This window comes from Dendrobates tinctorius, unplaced genomic scaffold (genome assembly GCF_039654945.1).
Source record: "Dendrobates tinctorius isolate UK_male_01 unplaced genomic scaffold, ASM3965494v1 ptg000086l, whole genome shotgun sequence".
Lineage (NCBI taxonomy): Eukaryota > Metazoa > Chordata > Amphibia > Anura > Dendrobatidae > Dendrobates > Dendrobates tinctorius.
In genome coordinates, this window is record NW_027361754.1 from 36,044,024 (window position 1) to 36,059,925 (window position 15,902).

The following is a 15,902-nucleotide window of genomic DNA, read 5'->3' on the forward strand; positions in this document are numbered from 1 at the left end:
GTCTGCTCTCAAAGTGCCTGGCCATGTATCCTCCCACAAATGCATTATGGCCTGCCTCTGCTCGCACAGCCGCTCAACCATGTGCAGGGTGGAGTTCCACCTTTTTGCAATGTCGATAATGAGGCGGTGGTTAGGAAGGGGGAGCAATCGCTGGAGCTTCTGCATATGAATGGAGTGTACAGGCGACCGGCGGATGTGCGCGCACAGTCTTCGCACCTTCTGGAGCAGGGCTGTTAACTCCGGATAATTATTGAGAAAGCACTGCACCACCAGGTTCAAGGTGTGAGCCAAGCAAGGTATGTGGCTGAGTTTTGAAAGGGCTATGGCTGCCACAAAATTACGGCCGTTATCACTAACTACCTTGCCTGCCTCAAGATGTACACTGCCCAGCCATGACTCAGTTTGTCGCTTCAAGTACTCGGCCAGCACCTCGGCGGTGTGTCTTTCACCCAAACACATCATCTGCAACACAACCTGCTGACGCTTTCCACTAGCTGCTCGATAGGGGGACACCTCGTGTGCAACAGTGGCAGCTGCAGATGGAGTGCTCGTACGACTGCACTCTGTGGACGAGCTTTCACTTCTGGAGGAGAAGGAGGAGGAGGGTCGAACGCCTACAGCCAATTGTTTCCTATACCGTGGGCTAGGCAGCACTGTCCCACCACCGCTGTCCCCTGTGGACCCTGCATCCACCACATTAACCCAGTGCGCAGTGATGGACACGTAACGGCCCTGGCCATGCCAACTGGACCATACATCAGTTGTGAGGTGCACCTTTCCACTCACTGACTGCTTGAGTGCATGGACAATGCGGTCTTTCACATGATGGTGGAGGGCTGGGATGGCTTTGCGAGAGAAGAAGTGGCGACTGGGTAGGTCATAGCGTGGTACTGCATAGGCCATGAGTTCGCGGAAAGCAGCGCTTTCCACCAACCGATAGGGCATCATCTCTAACGAGATTAGCTTGGCAATGTGTGCGTTCAAACCCAGTGTACGCAGATGAGAGACTGAGTACTTTCTTGACCTACTCATAGAGTCTGGGAGGGTGAGCTGGACTTGAGAGCTGCATATGGTGGAAATAGCGGTGGACAGGGCAGACAGAGAGGATTGATGATGGTGATGGAGTTGGTGTTCTTTCTGATGGCCTAGATTCAGTCTTTTGTTGATATAACAGTGGGATTCCCTGACTGCTGTGGCCTTGCAACGACACCTCAACATTTGCTGCTGTGCTAACCGGTGGGCTTACAGTGAGGGAAACAATGTAGCATTGCTGACTACCTTCTTTGTGATCAGTTGCACATGTGGTACTTGAGGTTTGGTGTTGTGTCCACGCTTTCAAGTGCATGCTGGTTAAATGTCTAAGCATGCAACTGGTATTCAAATTTTTCAGATTTTTCCCTCGGCTAAAGGTCTTTGCGCACTTCTTACAGATAACCTTGGCCTGATCATAAGGATTTTGTTCAAAAAAGTGCCACACTGCACTCTTCCTACTTTGGCAGACATTTTGCGGCCTAGCACGCTGTGCTATTTTGACCCTCTGGACAAGCTGTCCAGCAACTCTTTTGATTTTTGGAACCTGTCTTTGGAGTGCTCCGGGCCTGCCAGATAACAGCTGTTGCGTTGTCGATGTCTGCTGTGGATGCTCCTCCTCCTCATCTGAGCTATTAGAAGCAGCGCCCTCTTTCCCCAATGGATGCCAATCTGGGTCAACAACTGGGTCATCCATCACCTCCTCTTCAATGTCATGTGCACCTTCCTCTGTGTCACAGTGTATGGTGGTATAGTGTGCCGGAAGGGGAACCTGAGTCTCATCAGGGTCAGAATCTGGCTCTGTACACTGCGAGGACAATGTAGTGCTCTGAGTGAATGTACCAGCAGAATCATCTATCAGTGGCTGTGCATCAGTGCAGTCCATGTCAGATTCATCTTGGCCTGGGTAATTCACCATTTCACTTGATAATCCAGGCATGGTATGTGAAAACAGCTCCATGGAGTAATCATTAGTATGGCCTGCGTCATCCTTCAATCTTGGTTGGGGTGAAGGACACAAGGAAAGGTGTGGTTCATGAACATGAGCCTCCAATGACGACTCAGTGCTTTTATTTTTTAAAACTTCAGAAGAGGAGGCGATAGAGCTGGAGGCTGAGTCAGCAATGTAAGACAAAACTTTTTCCTGAAGCTCTGGCTTTAAAAGCGGTTTGCCAACTCCTAGAAAACTAAGCCTTCGAGGCCTTGTGGAGCCAGACGATGACGCAGGCTCAACACCTCCTGCATTCGGTCCTATTTTGCTTTTGCCACTACCATCAGATCCACCACCAACACCATCATTACCAGCTGCCAACCCCCGCCCAATTCCATGGCCTCTTCCACCAGCCTTCCTCATTTTTGGTAGAAATGTAGACAAAATCCAACAAACTATATAGTAATGTAAAACAAGGTACAAGGTGTCTTTAGGACAGGGGAGATTTTGAATTTCTGCACACACTTGTGGACACTGGACACTTTTGGATTGTGTGAGGCCCACTGAATATCACAGCTCTATGTCACAGGCTCGATGTCGCAGGTGCGAAAAATGTCACTAGAGGATAACGGAGATTTTGAATTTCTGCACACACTTGTGGACACTGGACACTTTTGCATTGTGTGAGGCCCACTGAATATCACAGCGCTATGTCACAGGCTCGATGTCGCAGGTGTGAAAAATGTCACTAGAGGATAATGGAGATTTTGAATTTCTGCACACACTTGTGGACACTGGACACTTTTGGATTGTGTGAGGCCCACTGAATATCACAGCACTATGTCACAGGCTCGATGTCGCAGGTGTGAAAAATGTCACTAGAGGATAACGGAGATTTTGAATTTCTGCACACACTTGTGGACACTGGACACTTTTGGATTGTGTGAGGCCCAGTGAATATCACAGCGCTATGTCACAGGCAGAAATTGGCTAGTGTATAACAAACTACAAGGTGTATGTAGAATTGGGCAGAATAGGAATCTCCCTAGAGTGTAGGTCTGTAAGAACGGAACAAGTCCTCGACTTATCCTTACAGAGCAACACACAGATAGCTTCACTGTGGCCGTGATAACAGCCGTTACATGGTACTGAGAGAGGAGCATGCACGTACACGGCTGTCCGGTGTACGTAAAATTGTCAAGCTCCTTGTTTTTTAAGTATACGGACTGACACAAGCTGTCTCTCTATAGTTTTGAATGTGATCAAACAGCAAATATATTTAACTGTTTGAAAGCTAGACAAAACTAGAAGGTGCCGGTCTGTAAGAACGGAACATGTCCTCGACTTTTTCTTACAGAGTGACACACAGATAGCTTCACTGTGGCTGTGATAACAGCCGTTACACGGTACTGTGTGAGGAGTGTGCACCGCTGTATGGTGTGAAAAAATGCACGCTCAGCACCTCACCAGGACAAATAAAAAATTGGGATTGCTTTTAAAAAAACAGTTTGCAGAGCAGTGTGTAAACAGCAATGCAGCCGTCAGGAAGCCTTAGAAGGCAGCCTAACAACCAACACCGCTGATCCAGCAAAATATAGCCTCCACTTGCACTGCACACACAGTGACTGGTGTGTTGTACAGGCAAAATCGCTAGCAGCAGAAGCAGTTTTTGGTGTCTTCTTCCCTGCCTAACGCTCTCCCTACAAAATCAGCAGCAGCAGCAGCTCTCCCTATTCTGAAATCAGCATGAGTAACATGGCGGTCGGCGTGCACGCCCTTTTATACCCCCTGTGACGCCCACCAAAGCAAGCCAATCACTTGCATGCCCTTCTGAAAGATGGTGGTGACCCCTGCCTATGTCATCACGTTGCCCACAGTGTCCATGGATCCTGATTGGCTGAAAAAGAGCGCAAAACAAACTTTTGAAACGCGACTTTGGCGCTTAAGTCGCCGACCTCGTGGCCGACCTCATCCTAGGGTCGGGTTTCGTTTCATGAAACCCGACTTTGCCAAAAGTCGGCGACTTTTGAAATTTTTCGACCCGTTTCGCTCAACTCTATCCACAACCCATAGTAGAGGTGGAAGAAAATATTCAAACTATACTTGGAGAATTTCCTCGAACGTGGACACAAGTAAATCAAGCAGTAGTAGTACCAGTACTAACCTTTCATCAGCCTACTACACCAGATGAAGAAGAGACTCTAAATGAAATGGCTCCAGTAACAGATTCCACATCTGCAGAGGAATGCGGAAATCTGTCCCTTGCTAACAGCAAATCTGACAATCTCATGGTGAGTCTAGGAGTAGAGAGAAGGCAGTCTAGAATACCTATCTTACACAAGTCTACTTATAGCGTAGTGACTAGTGCACTATCAGTAGACATCAGAGAACAGGTCAGGTCATCAGAAATACCTATACTGCGTAGATCCACTCGTAGTACAAGAGGTCAAATCCCTGCTCGTTACAGAGATTACGTAATGTAAATAAAGTAATAAGAATGTATAGTTGTAACCATTAAGCATGAGAGCCTACAGAGACATACTGTAAGAACCTTTTTAAGTATTCACAATAACCAGTTAAAGGACAATTGGGCCACAGGACTATGTGTGGTCAGAACTGTATTTGTAAATAGTTACTCCAAAAAGGCCTTTGAAATAAGCCACCTGCGTGGCCGAAAAACAGGCCCATCTGCAGAGTGCCCTGCAGCCACGCCCAGGGATGACACACAAAGTGGGTTAAGGTGGTTCCCACCAACCAAACTCCAGGTACAAGCACAAAGACAATTCCTGGATAGCAGCTTTAGGACTGGTCGCTGCAGTAACTGTGCTATTGTTTTCTTTTTTCTTGTCTGGTTTTTGATAATTTTTAAATTTTTAAGACTTTGTAGATTTTCATTAATTGTGGTTGTTAACAATTCTTGTTATGTTTTCTCAGTCCAGGAGTACTGAACTTAACTGGGGGGGGGAAGTGACACCCCAGAGTCAGATTGTCACAGTGACATCGCCTCCCTCTAAGAGGTAAAGTCATGCTTGGAGGCAGAAAGGGGCCCCCCATGCCAGGTAATACATTCAATTACAATTACTGCTGCAGGTCAGAAAAGGGAACTGCCTTATAAATTCTGGCCAGCAGAGGGGGTTGGTGAGTCAGCTAGAAGTCAGCTGAGGGGGTGGTCATGGAAACGAAGCAGCTGTGAGCTGTGAGGAGAAATGATGACAGTTACAACGTGAGGAGGTGAGGTAAAGAGATCTTTCTGGAAGATCCTGTCAGTTCAAGACAGGCAGAGCTGATCTGTGAAGAGGAAAAGGACAAGAGCAGAGACTAAGAAACTCTAGGGAAGCTAAAATACTGCATATAGCAGACCCCTGAGTGAAGCGCTAATAAAGAGAAAAGGGACATCAGAGTCCTAGGCTGACAGGAACTCTACGCCCTGATAGCCGAATCTAAAAGTACAGGGGATTATAAATTCCTTTGTACATTGAACACCTGAGGGCACGGCAGCGGATAAGGAGCCCGGGGCTGACGGTAAAGAGAACTGTACCCGTGGAATAGGCTCACGCTGACAGCCGTACAGGTTAGTGAAACCATTACGAATAGAGGGTGGCAGCATAGTTATAAACAGCAGAGACCCACACACATAGCGCAGAAAGGAAGTGCAGGAATCGGATTACTTGCTCTGCACAGCAGGAATCTAGAGCCGTACATTCAACGGTCTCCTATTCCGCTCCGACCGCTCAGGGTCCTGCTCAGCAATCACAGCGAGCCAGGCGTGCTGCTCAGACTTGTTCTGTGAGCCTGGACCTTGCTGCCACCTCTGGTGCAGCAACGGTAGCGCAACCTGCTCAGCAGGGAATCGCTCCAGAGGCTAAGTCCTTGTGCCGTGCTACTGGGCATGCCCGCAACTTGACCTCTAATTGGAGAGCAGAGGTCACGTGCTCAGGTCCTGCATCGGATCTGATTGGTTCCTTCCAGGGTATTGGAAGGTCCCGGAAGCGCATGGCTATAAAAAGCCCGCATGGTGGCTCAGCCATGCGCTACTGTAGCATATTATGCTGAGTGCGAATGGTGATGGATGCATGTTCTGGTGACTGACTTATTAAGAAACCCCTTCCCCCTGATATTACGAATGGTTACAGAGTGTTGGTGATAGTCAGCTCCCATTAGTGCAAGCCAAGCGTCACTGTGCTTCCTGCACTGCACACTAGCGTCCGGCGGTGTCCGGCTTTCCGGTGCCGTCGTCTAGCGGCTATAGTTATTGCCGCGCTGCGGTAGCAGCGTCCATTGGCGGTTGCGGTTGCAACGCCACCCACTGGTTATCCTGTGAGGCTAACAGGGCCAGCGTCTTTGTGTTGTTTACTGTGAAGCGACTGTGTCTTAACAGAGCCGCTCTTAGCGTTCGGGTGACGTTAACCCGAGCGCAGTACTTCACCTAGTGGTGTATCTGCCATTGTCCAGCAGCGGTCTTATCATCTACCGCACGGTGGACCCCGGGCGGCGAACGCACCTTCTATTATTTATATCTGGTGCATTACGCCGACCCTATCATTACACTAGCGCCAGGGTCTGGCTGGTATTGGCAGATGTGCAGCAGCTGCAGCGCTATATTCGGCAGCTGGAGAGCAGGTTGGCGGCTATTGAGAGCGCCAACTTCACTGCGAATACTGCGCTAGCTGCCGCCCAGACAGTCGCTGAGGCTGTCTCACGTGTGCCCGCACTTTTGCCCACGCCGACAATTACTCGCCTCCCGCTTCCCGACAAGTTTTCGGGTGACAGCGCCACCTGTAGGGGATTCGTGAGCCAGTGCTCAATTCAGCTCGAGTTAATGGCTGCACGGTTTCCTACAAAGCGGGCTAAGGTGGGCTTTATTGTGTCCTTCTTGTCTGGCCGGGCATTACAGTGGGCTACTCCGTTGTGGGAACGTGATGATCCTGTGGTTCAGGGTGCTGCTCAGTTCCTCACGGCCCTGAAGCAGGTCTTTTTGGGGCCACGGATCACACACGACACCTCCCTGCAATTGCTATCCCTAACACAGGGCTCACTCTCTGTCAGCCATTATGCCGTCCGGTTCCGGACATTGGCTTCCAAGTTAGAGTGGACGGACAAAGCTTTAGTCCCGCTGTTTTGGAGAGGGTTAGCTGAGCACGTTAAAGACGCTCTAGCTACCAGAGAGGTTCCCGCAAGTCTGGAGGAATTGATTGCCGTCTCCACCCGCGTTGACCTCCGGTTTACGGAGCATGGGTTGGAACGGGTACAATCCAGACGTAAGGTTCACTTGGCTCCCACGTTCACCGAGCCACTAACAAACCCCACACAGGAGCTTTAACCCTACGAACCTATGGAGGTGTCTCGCACTGGTTCAAAGCCACGGCTGATGCGAAGCTCTGTACGTTGCTATCAGTGCCGACAGTTTGGTCATCCGGCTAGCACGTGTCCTCTGCGGGTGAAAAAACGTCCACGTCTAGTGGCCGTAGGTGGTGGGCAGTCCAATATGAAACCCTTCTCACCCAAACCGGTATTCCGGGACATCTTAGACAGTGGGTCCTCCACCCACCTAGGAGGCAGAGGTTACCATGGATTCCGGGGCCGAGGGGCACTTTATGTCTTCTACCTTCGCCCAGAAACACGCCTTTCCCTTGGTACTATTACCACAGCCTCTGACCATCAGGGTGGTTAACGGAGCACCGTTACCCTCTCAAGTGACCCATCAGACAGCTCCACTTGGGCTCTTTATCTCATTCTCTCATCGTGAGATTCTGTCCCTGCTCATCTTGCCCGATGGCATCGATCAGGTGCTTCTCGGGGTTCCCTGGCTCCATTGCCATTCTCTTCATATCGAGTGGGCGACAGGGAAGATAATCGCCTGGATCAAGGACTGTGAGGGAAGGTGTCTGGGGGGCAGTCTTCAAGTGTCCTCCACTGAAGTGCCTGCAGATCTCTCGGCGCTACCTAAACCCTACCACCAGTACGCGGACGTCTTCTCCAAAAAATCTGCGGAGACGCTCCTGCCGCACCGTCCATACGATTGCCCGATAGACCTCATGCCAGGCACAGAACCTCCTAGAGGCTGTGTGTATCCACTATCACTCCCCGAGACAGAAGCTATGTCACAATATATCCGGGAGAACCAGGCTAGGGGTTTTATTAGGAAGTCGGTGTCGCCGGCTGGTGCAGGGTTCTTCTTCGTTCAGAAGAAGAGCCGAGAGTTACGTCCCTGCATAGACTACAGGTCTCAATGCCATAACTGTAAAAAATAAATACCCTCTTCTGCTAATCTCTGAACTGTTTGACAGGTTACGAGGGGCCCGGATCTTTACGAAACTAGATCTACGGGGGGCATACAACTTGATCCGCATTCGCGAAGGAGACGAGTGGAAGACTTTAATACCAGGGATGGCCACTACGAATATCTGGTCATGCCCTTCGGCCTTTGTAATGCGCCTGCTGTCTTCCAGGATTTCGTCAACGACGTCTTCCGCGACATGCTCTCTACTTCGGTGGTGGTCTATCTGGATGACATTCTCGTCTTTTCACCAGACTTGGCCACTCACCAAAGAGACGTCTGCAGGGTCTTTGACCGTCTACGGGCGAACTCCCTTTTCGCCAAGCTGGAAAAGTGCCAGTTTGAGCAGGAGTCCTTGCCGTTCCTGGGCTATATCATCTCGGCCCAGGGGTTGGCTATGGATCCTGCCAAACTGCAAGCGGTAATGGATTGGCAAGAACCTCATTCACTCAAAGCGGCGCAGCGCTTTTTAGGGTTCGTCAATTATTACCGCCAGTTTATAACTCACTTTTCCACACTGGTTGCTTCTTTGGTTGCTCTCACGAAGAAAGGAGCTAACCCTAATGCTTGGACCGAACAGGTCTCCAAGGCCTTCTCGGCTATAAAATCTCATTTTGCTGGCGCTCCCATTTTACATCGTCCAGATGTGAACAAACCGTTTATACTGGAGGTAGATGCCTCTTCTGTCGGGGCAGGAGCAGTCCTTTTCCAAAAGGATGCTCAAGGTCGGAAGCATCCCTGCTTCTTCTCAAAGACCTTTGCACCGGTGGAGAAGAATTACTCCATCGGGGACAGGGAGCTGCTAGCCATGAAGTTGGCCTTTTCAGAGTGGAGACATCTCCTGGAGGGAGCTCGGATTCCCTTCCAGGTCTATATTGGCCATTTAAACCTGGTCTACCTACAGATGGCCCAATGCCTGAACTCTCGTCAGGCCAGGTGGTCGCTCTTTTGCTCCCACTTCCGCTTCACCTTGCATTACCTATCAGGAGAGAAGAATGTCCGTGCGGATGCTCTCTCACGCTCGGTGGTTTCGGGGAGGCTGAGCCTCGGTTAATCCTCCCGCCGGAGAGTTTTACGACCGTGGCTCCAGTGGCTCTCGAGTCAGTGCCACCAGGCAAGACCTTGGTGCCTCCTCAGCTACGGCCTGAGGTCCTCGCCTGGGCACATGCCTCCAGGGTGGGTGGTCATTTTGGTAATAAACGGACCACCGAACTCCTGGCAAGGTCATATTGAAGGCCACATATGGCTCGATATGTTAAGGAATACGAGCAAGCACGTATCTTGTGTGCTCGGAACAGACCCTCTAGACAGAGGCCGGCGGGGCTGTTGTATCCCCTGCCAGAGGTGGATATACCTTAGGAGATGGTTGGCATGGATTTCGTGGTTGGTCTGCCCAACTCTGGTGGCAGTACGGTCATCTGGGTGGTCACCGACCATTTTTCCAAAATGGTGCATTTGGTGCCACTCGCACGGTTGCCGTCCGCTCGTGGTCTTGCCACTTTGTTCATCAAGCACGTATTCCAACTACATGGCATGCCGGACAAAATCGTTAGTGATCGAGGTCCCCAGTTCGCGTCTCGGTTTTGGAGGGAGCTCTGCAGCTTACTCAGCATTGAGCTAAATCTGTCCTCCGCTTACCATCCCGAGACGAACGGATTCGTCAAGAGAGCCAATCAGACCTTGGTCACCTACCTACGGCATTTTGTTTCTGCCAGGCAGGATGACTGGCCATCCTTGCTACCACGGGCTGAATTTGCCCTAAACAATGCGGTGGCTGATTCCACTGGTCAGACGCCCTTTCTCCTAAACTACGGCCAACATCCATGCGTCTCTGTCCTGATGCCAGTGTCCTCCACTGACTCCAGGGTGGCAGACTGGGCAGTGGAGGCCCGGGACATTTGGGATCGCACTCACGATGCTATCCGTGCTTCTAAGGAAAGGATGAGGGCGTCCGCCGACACGCATCGGCGACCCGCTCCAAGCTTCTCCCCTGGCGACATGGTGTGGCTCTCCACCCGAAATTTCAAACTGCGGGTCGAATCCCCCAAGTTCGCACCACGTTACATTGGACCTTTCAAGGTCCTCGAGCGAATTAGTTTGGTGGTCTATCGCCTGGCTCTTCCTCCACATTTAGCCATTTTGGACGTGTTTCATGTGTCCCTCCTCAAACCAGTTCACATGGCCCGGTTTTCTGAGTCATCAGCCGGGTCATCAGACTTATCGTCTGACGAGTTTGAGGTTAATGCCATCATAGGGCGCAGGTCTGTCCGTGGCAAAAAATTTTATTTAGTGGATTGGAAGGGTCATGGTCCCGAGGCTCGAACCTGGGAGCCGGTGGAAAACATCCACGCACCGCTCCTGATCGCGGCCTTTGAGCGCAGTGAGGTGCAGAGGGGGGTAATGTTAGGCATCAGATTTCTGGCTCTGCACAGCAGGAATCCAGAGCCATACATTCAGCAGTCTCCCATTCTGCTCCGACCGCTCAGGGTCCTGCTCAGCAATCACGGCGAGCCAGGCATGCTGCTCAGACTTGTTCTGTGAGCCTGGATGTTGCTGCCACTAGAGATGAGCGACTTTGCCTTTTTTCTGGTTGAGTCGGGTTTCATAAAACCCGACTTTCGCAAAAGTCGGGTCGAACGAAATCGGCCAATTATCGTGAAAAGTCGAAGGCAGACTGAAACACGAAACCCAATGCAAGTCAATGGGGAAGCAAAGTCGGCAGGGAGTGGAGGACAGGAAACACACCTACAGTGCCCTTTTGAATGCCAAAAACATCAATTCTGATTACTGAAGCTTTTCAACCTTAATGTACTTCATAATACTAGTTACGCACTGAAAAATGGGGGTTATTTGGCTAAATTTGTGGGGGGTAGGGCTGGCTCCAGGTTTTCATGTGCCCTGGGCCAAAGAGCGCCCCTTTAACACATACCACAACTCATGATGCTCCGATACCGAAGAGAAATTAGCTGCATAGTACAATGAAAAATACTTCACTTTTTGCATCTCATGACTGATATCCATTTTTAATAGCTCCAAAAACGGACAGTATATTACTCCATACAGTATTATGGCCACCGCATAGTGCGCTATACAGAGTAATGAGGCCCATATATTTCTCCATACAGAATCATTGGTCCCATATAATGTTTGAAACAGTATATGATGAGCTCTACATAATGCTACAGTATATGTTGGTCCCCATGGATGAAGCTCCACTGTTTTATGGGCCCAAATAATGCTCCATACATAATGGGCCCGATTTCTAATGCTCTAGTGTATAATGTGCCCTGTAAATGCTGCTCCAGTGTCTGATGTCCACCTTTGGAATGCTCCAGTGTATGGTGGGCCCCATATATCAATCTCCAGAGTATAGTGCTCCCCAAAAATTGCTGTCCCAACATTGAAAACAATTAAATAAGTCTCCTCGCTATGGATTCCCTGTACTCCTCGTCATCCCCATCGTCCATCTCACTGCACTTGGCTGTTTAGGCAGAGGGCGTACAGACGTGATGTCATTGCGCTCTCTGATCAGACTATCACTGTCAGGAAACGCGGAAGACGTCATGGCGGTGGAGCAGGAAGAGGTAAGTATTTCAACTTTGCAAGTGTTGTGATCCTGAGCAAGCAGGGGGGGGCCCACTCATTAGCGACGGCAGTGGCACAGGGCCCCTCTAATAGTACGGAGGGGCCCTCAGCCACCGGCAGAGACACTTTTCCTCCTAGGGAGTGTGTTGTCAAGCTTGGGAGCAGCGAAGGATCTCTCTAGCAGTTAAACCAACACACAACACATTTCCCACTCCATGCCAGCAGGGAGACCTCTGAACATGACTGCTGAGGAGCTGCTCTCTGTGGTCGGGAGGAGGTAAGTTAAGCCATTCTGTGCAGGGAAGGGGAAGTGTGTGAACGTGAGAAGGGGAGCTGGAGGATGAGCAGAGTTAAGGCTCACTCCTTGCTGGCTCGCATGGTCCAGATTCCGGTCTCCAAGTTTGTAGGGACACTGACATTCCTGCAGCAAAATCTGGAGGAAGTAGCAGCTGTAAATGCTCTGTACCCAACTGAGGCTCGGAGGCCCCAGCATCGACGTGTGTGAGCCAGAAGGAAAAGGCTACAGCTGCCAGCCATGCGAGAAAGTTCCAAAATAGAGTCAACAAGGGGAACTTCATTGAACTCAGCACTGCGAGTACCTCAGATAAGCGCTAGAACGGAGGCCACACTAACTATCTGCAGAGAGAGAAATCCAAATTGGCTTCCAGGCTGACCAACTCCTTCTCCATCTGTACTCTGGGTCCTGGACAGCACCTACCAAGTACAGGTAAAGGAACTGCACGACTGTGTCTGTCATCTTTCTCTTGCGCCTGACGCATGGCTCAACTACATCCTGCACCGCACACCATCTCCCAACTCTTTCATCTGCCCTGTGACTACGGCCCTACCTGTGCAGGTCTTCTACATCTTAGCTGCACCACAACATCTGTCCCACAGAAGCGACACTGCAGCGCTGGTCAATCTAATCAGAAAACAGAGGTGGCGTCACATATAATTCACCTATAAACGTAATTCACCCCTTTGCATGGACGCCCAGGGCCACGGAACGGGTCACCACCGTGACATCCCTGTGAGACACCGGCCTGGTACCGATTAACCCCACTGCCCTTGCTGGCCACCCACACTCCATGTCAGATTCATCTTGGACTGGGGAATTCACGATTTGACTTGATAACCCAGGCTTGGTATGATAGAAAGAGCTACATGGACTAATGTGAAGTATGGCCTGTTGCCTCATTCAGTTTGGGTGGGGGTGCAGGAAACAAGGAAAGGGGTTCTTCCTGACCTGGAGCCAGCGCTTGACCACTCAGTGCTTGCATTTTTTGAAACTTCAGAAGAGGCGGGCATATTTGATGGAGTCTGTTTTGGCAATGTAAGCCAAAACCAGTTCCTCATGCTCCGCCTTTAAAAGCGGTTAACCTACTCCCAGAAAAGGTTATCATTCCAGGCGTTCCAGAGCCAGAGCATGACGCAGGCTCAACACTTCCTGCCTTAGCTGCTATTGTCCTTTTGCCACTACCAGCAGATGCACCACCACCATCATCACCAGCTGCCCCCCCCCATCTTCCACCAAACTTCAAAATTTTGCACAAAATAGACACAAAATAACATCAGATATATGGCACTGTATCAGAAATATACAGCTCTGTTCAGTCAAAGGATAATTGTCAATCTCCATATATATTCCATCAGTCACACAGAGACGCTCACAGACTCAGTATGGATTAGACAAGAATATAAAAAGTAGACAAATTGTAGAGTATCATCAGATAGCAGGTATATATAGCATAGTTTAAACATTAACAATGTACGTCTATATATCAGGAGTAGTGTTGAGCCACCACGCTAGTGTTTTGGTTCGTCACACAGGAGGCAAGTTCGTCGAATCAAATTGAAAACAATGGCAGGCAAACACAAACACATACAAACACATATAAAACAATTACAAAACACCTTAAAAAGATGTCCCAAAGCAGAGAAAATGCTCAGAAGACAAAAATTACATATGGAAAAGGGCAACTACATTTAGAAAAGAGGTGCAGGAGTAAAAGGAGGAGGTGGAGGAGACACAGATATAGGCTTGTCATTCCCTTATGAAGTCAAGAAAGGCTGGAATAAAAATGTAAAATACCAACCAAAAAAAAAAAATTCTGAAATCGAACACGATCATATACCTTCGGACTTCCCACCAATAAATTATGCCAACTGGCGATCGGGCGGCGTTATTCCCACGAACCTCCAAACAGCGTCCATGAAGGGAAAGTGTTTGCTTTCCGGGGGCAGTATGATTGCAAAGCTGAACCTTAAAGGAATGTCAAAAAGGGCACCACCAGGAGTGGAGCCTGCGGCTTAATTGGACTCCACCCGGGAAACCACAACCATGCAACCTCAAGAAAAGATGCACATATTGAAAGCTTTGTCGATTGTGTGTGGTGTGGTATGTCCGTTTGTAGTTGTGCTAGCAATTTGTCAGCTTTATTCCGTTAACGAACAAGACTCCGGCATGCCCCCGCGGTACGCGTCAAGCTTACTAGAGGGATACGCGAGGCTCTGGCACTATCATGGTCTATCATGGCGTTACATGTCCGGGGCTGCATGCACGCTACACTGAAAGGATCAGCTTTTGTCACTTACAGGTGCAGATAACCAGCAGAACACCATTAGTGATGGAGATCTGTGATTCCAATTATTCCCCGTGAACTATGATTTCCCAGTAAATGCAGGTCAACCGCAATTCCTGAATTAGGGCTAACCGGCATTCCTGAAAAAATGCAAAAATTACGTGTCCAAACCACAGTTGCTGTAGCTTGCTTAACAGCCATTCTCAGGTCCAGTATGGATTTGACAAGGTTGATAAAGGGTACAGTTTCACCGGGTAACACATATATGTAGCGTAGTTTACACATTAAAAACTTATGTCTATATAACAGGAGGCAGGCTCAGACGGCCTCAGGCCCTGTATGGATTAGACGTGATTGGACAAAGGTGAGAAAGGGTAACGTATCACCAGATTACAGGTATGTATAGCATAGTTTACACATTAAAAACCTATGTCTATAGATCAGGAGGCTCAGACGGTCTCAGGCCCAGTATGGATTTGACCAGCTTGTACAAAGTTGAGAAAGGGTACATAATCACTGGATAGCAGGTATATATATATATAGCATAGTTTAAATTTTTAAAATCTCCATGTTCTCAGTATGGATTAGACAACAATCTAAAAAGTAGAAAAAAGGAAATGCATTTGAAGCTTACACCAGTATACACTTGGAGGTATTTTTAAATCTTCATATATATTTCTGTCTCAGTAAGACAGTCCAGACTCTCTGCAATAAGAAATGAGATGCATACAATTACTGACATAAATTCTAGTGATTGCAGAAATCTAGGAATTCCTATTCATGGGATAAACTTCCGTCACAATTCTCAGAGGCGATGCAGACCCTCAATTAATTAGTGTGTGGAGACAGTGAAAACCTTTCTTTGTGAAGAAAGTGTTGCTGTATCGCAGTACCGTTGATCCCATCGCCATTACTCATATCCATATAATTTTGATCACAGGGAGAGATGAAAACATTGATTGCTCTATGAGGGACCCTGTGCCAGTGCCAGCGCCCAAGAGTCGGCCCACCCACCTGTCCAGGGCAACGGCACTCGCATGGTTGCGTGCGCTAGGTGGTGACCCCGGCCATGGGGGGAGGACGCAGCCCAGTTAGGGAGGTTTACAAAATGGCATATGTTGATGTGGGACATTCACCTGCTGCTAAAGGCGAAATTGGTCAAGTCCCAGGAAGAGGCGACCAAAGCAAGCCATTTTTCAGGCAACCTATGTGTCATCAAGGGAAGGTGGGACAAAATCCTTGGAAACCCATGCATGGTTCATTTTAATGAAGGTTAGATCATCCACATTTTGGTTCGACAGACGGGTCCTTTTTTCTGTCAGGATTGATCCAGCTGCACTGAAGACTCTTTCCGATAGCACACTTGCAGCTGGGCAAGCGAGGTCCTGTAAGGCATACTGTGCCAATTCAGGCCAGGTGTCCAGTTTAGCGGCCCAATAGTCAAATGGGAATGACCTGTGAGGGAGAACATCGATATGGGAGGAAAAGTAGTCTGTAA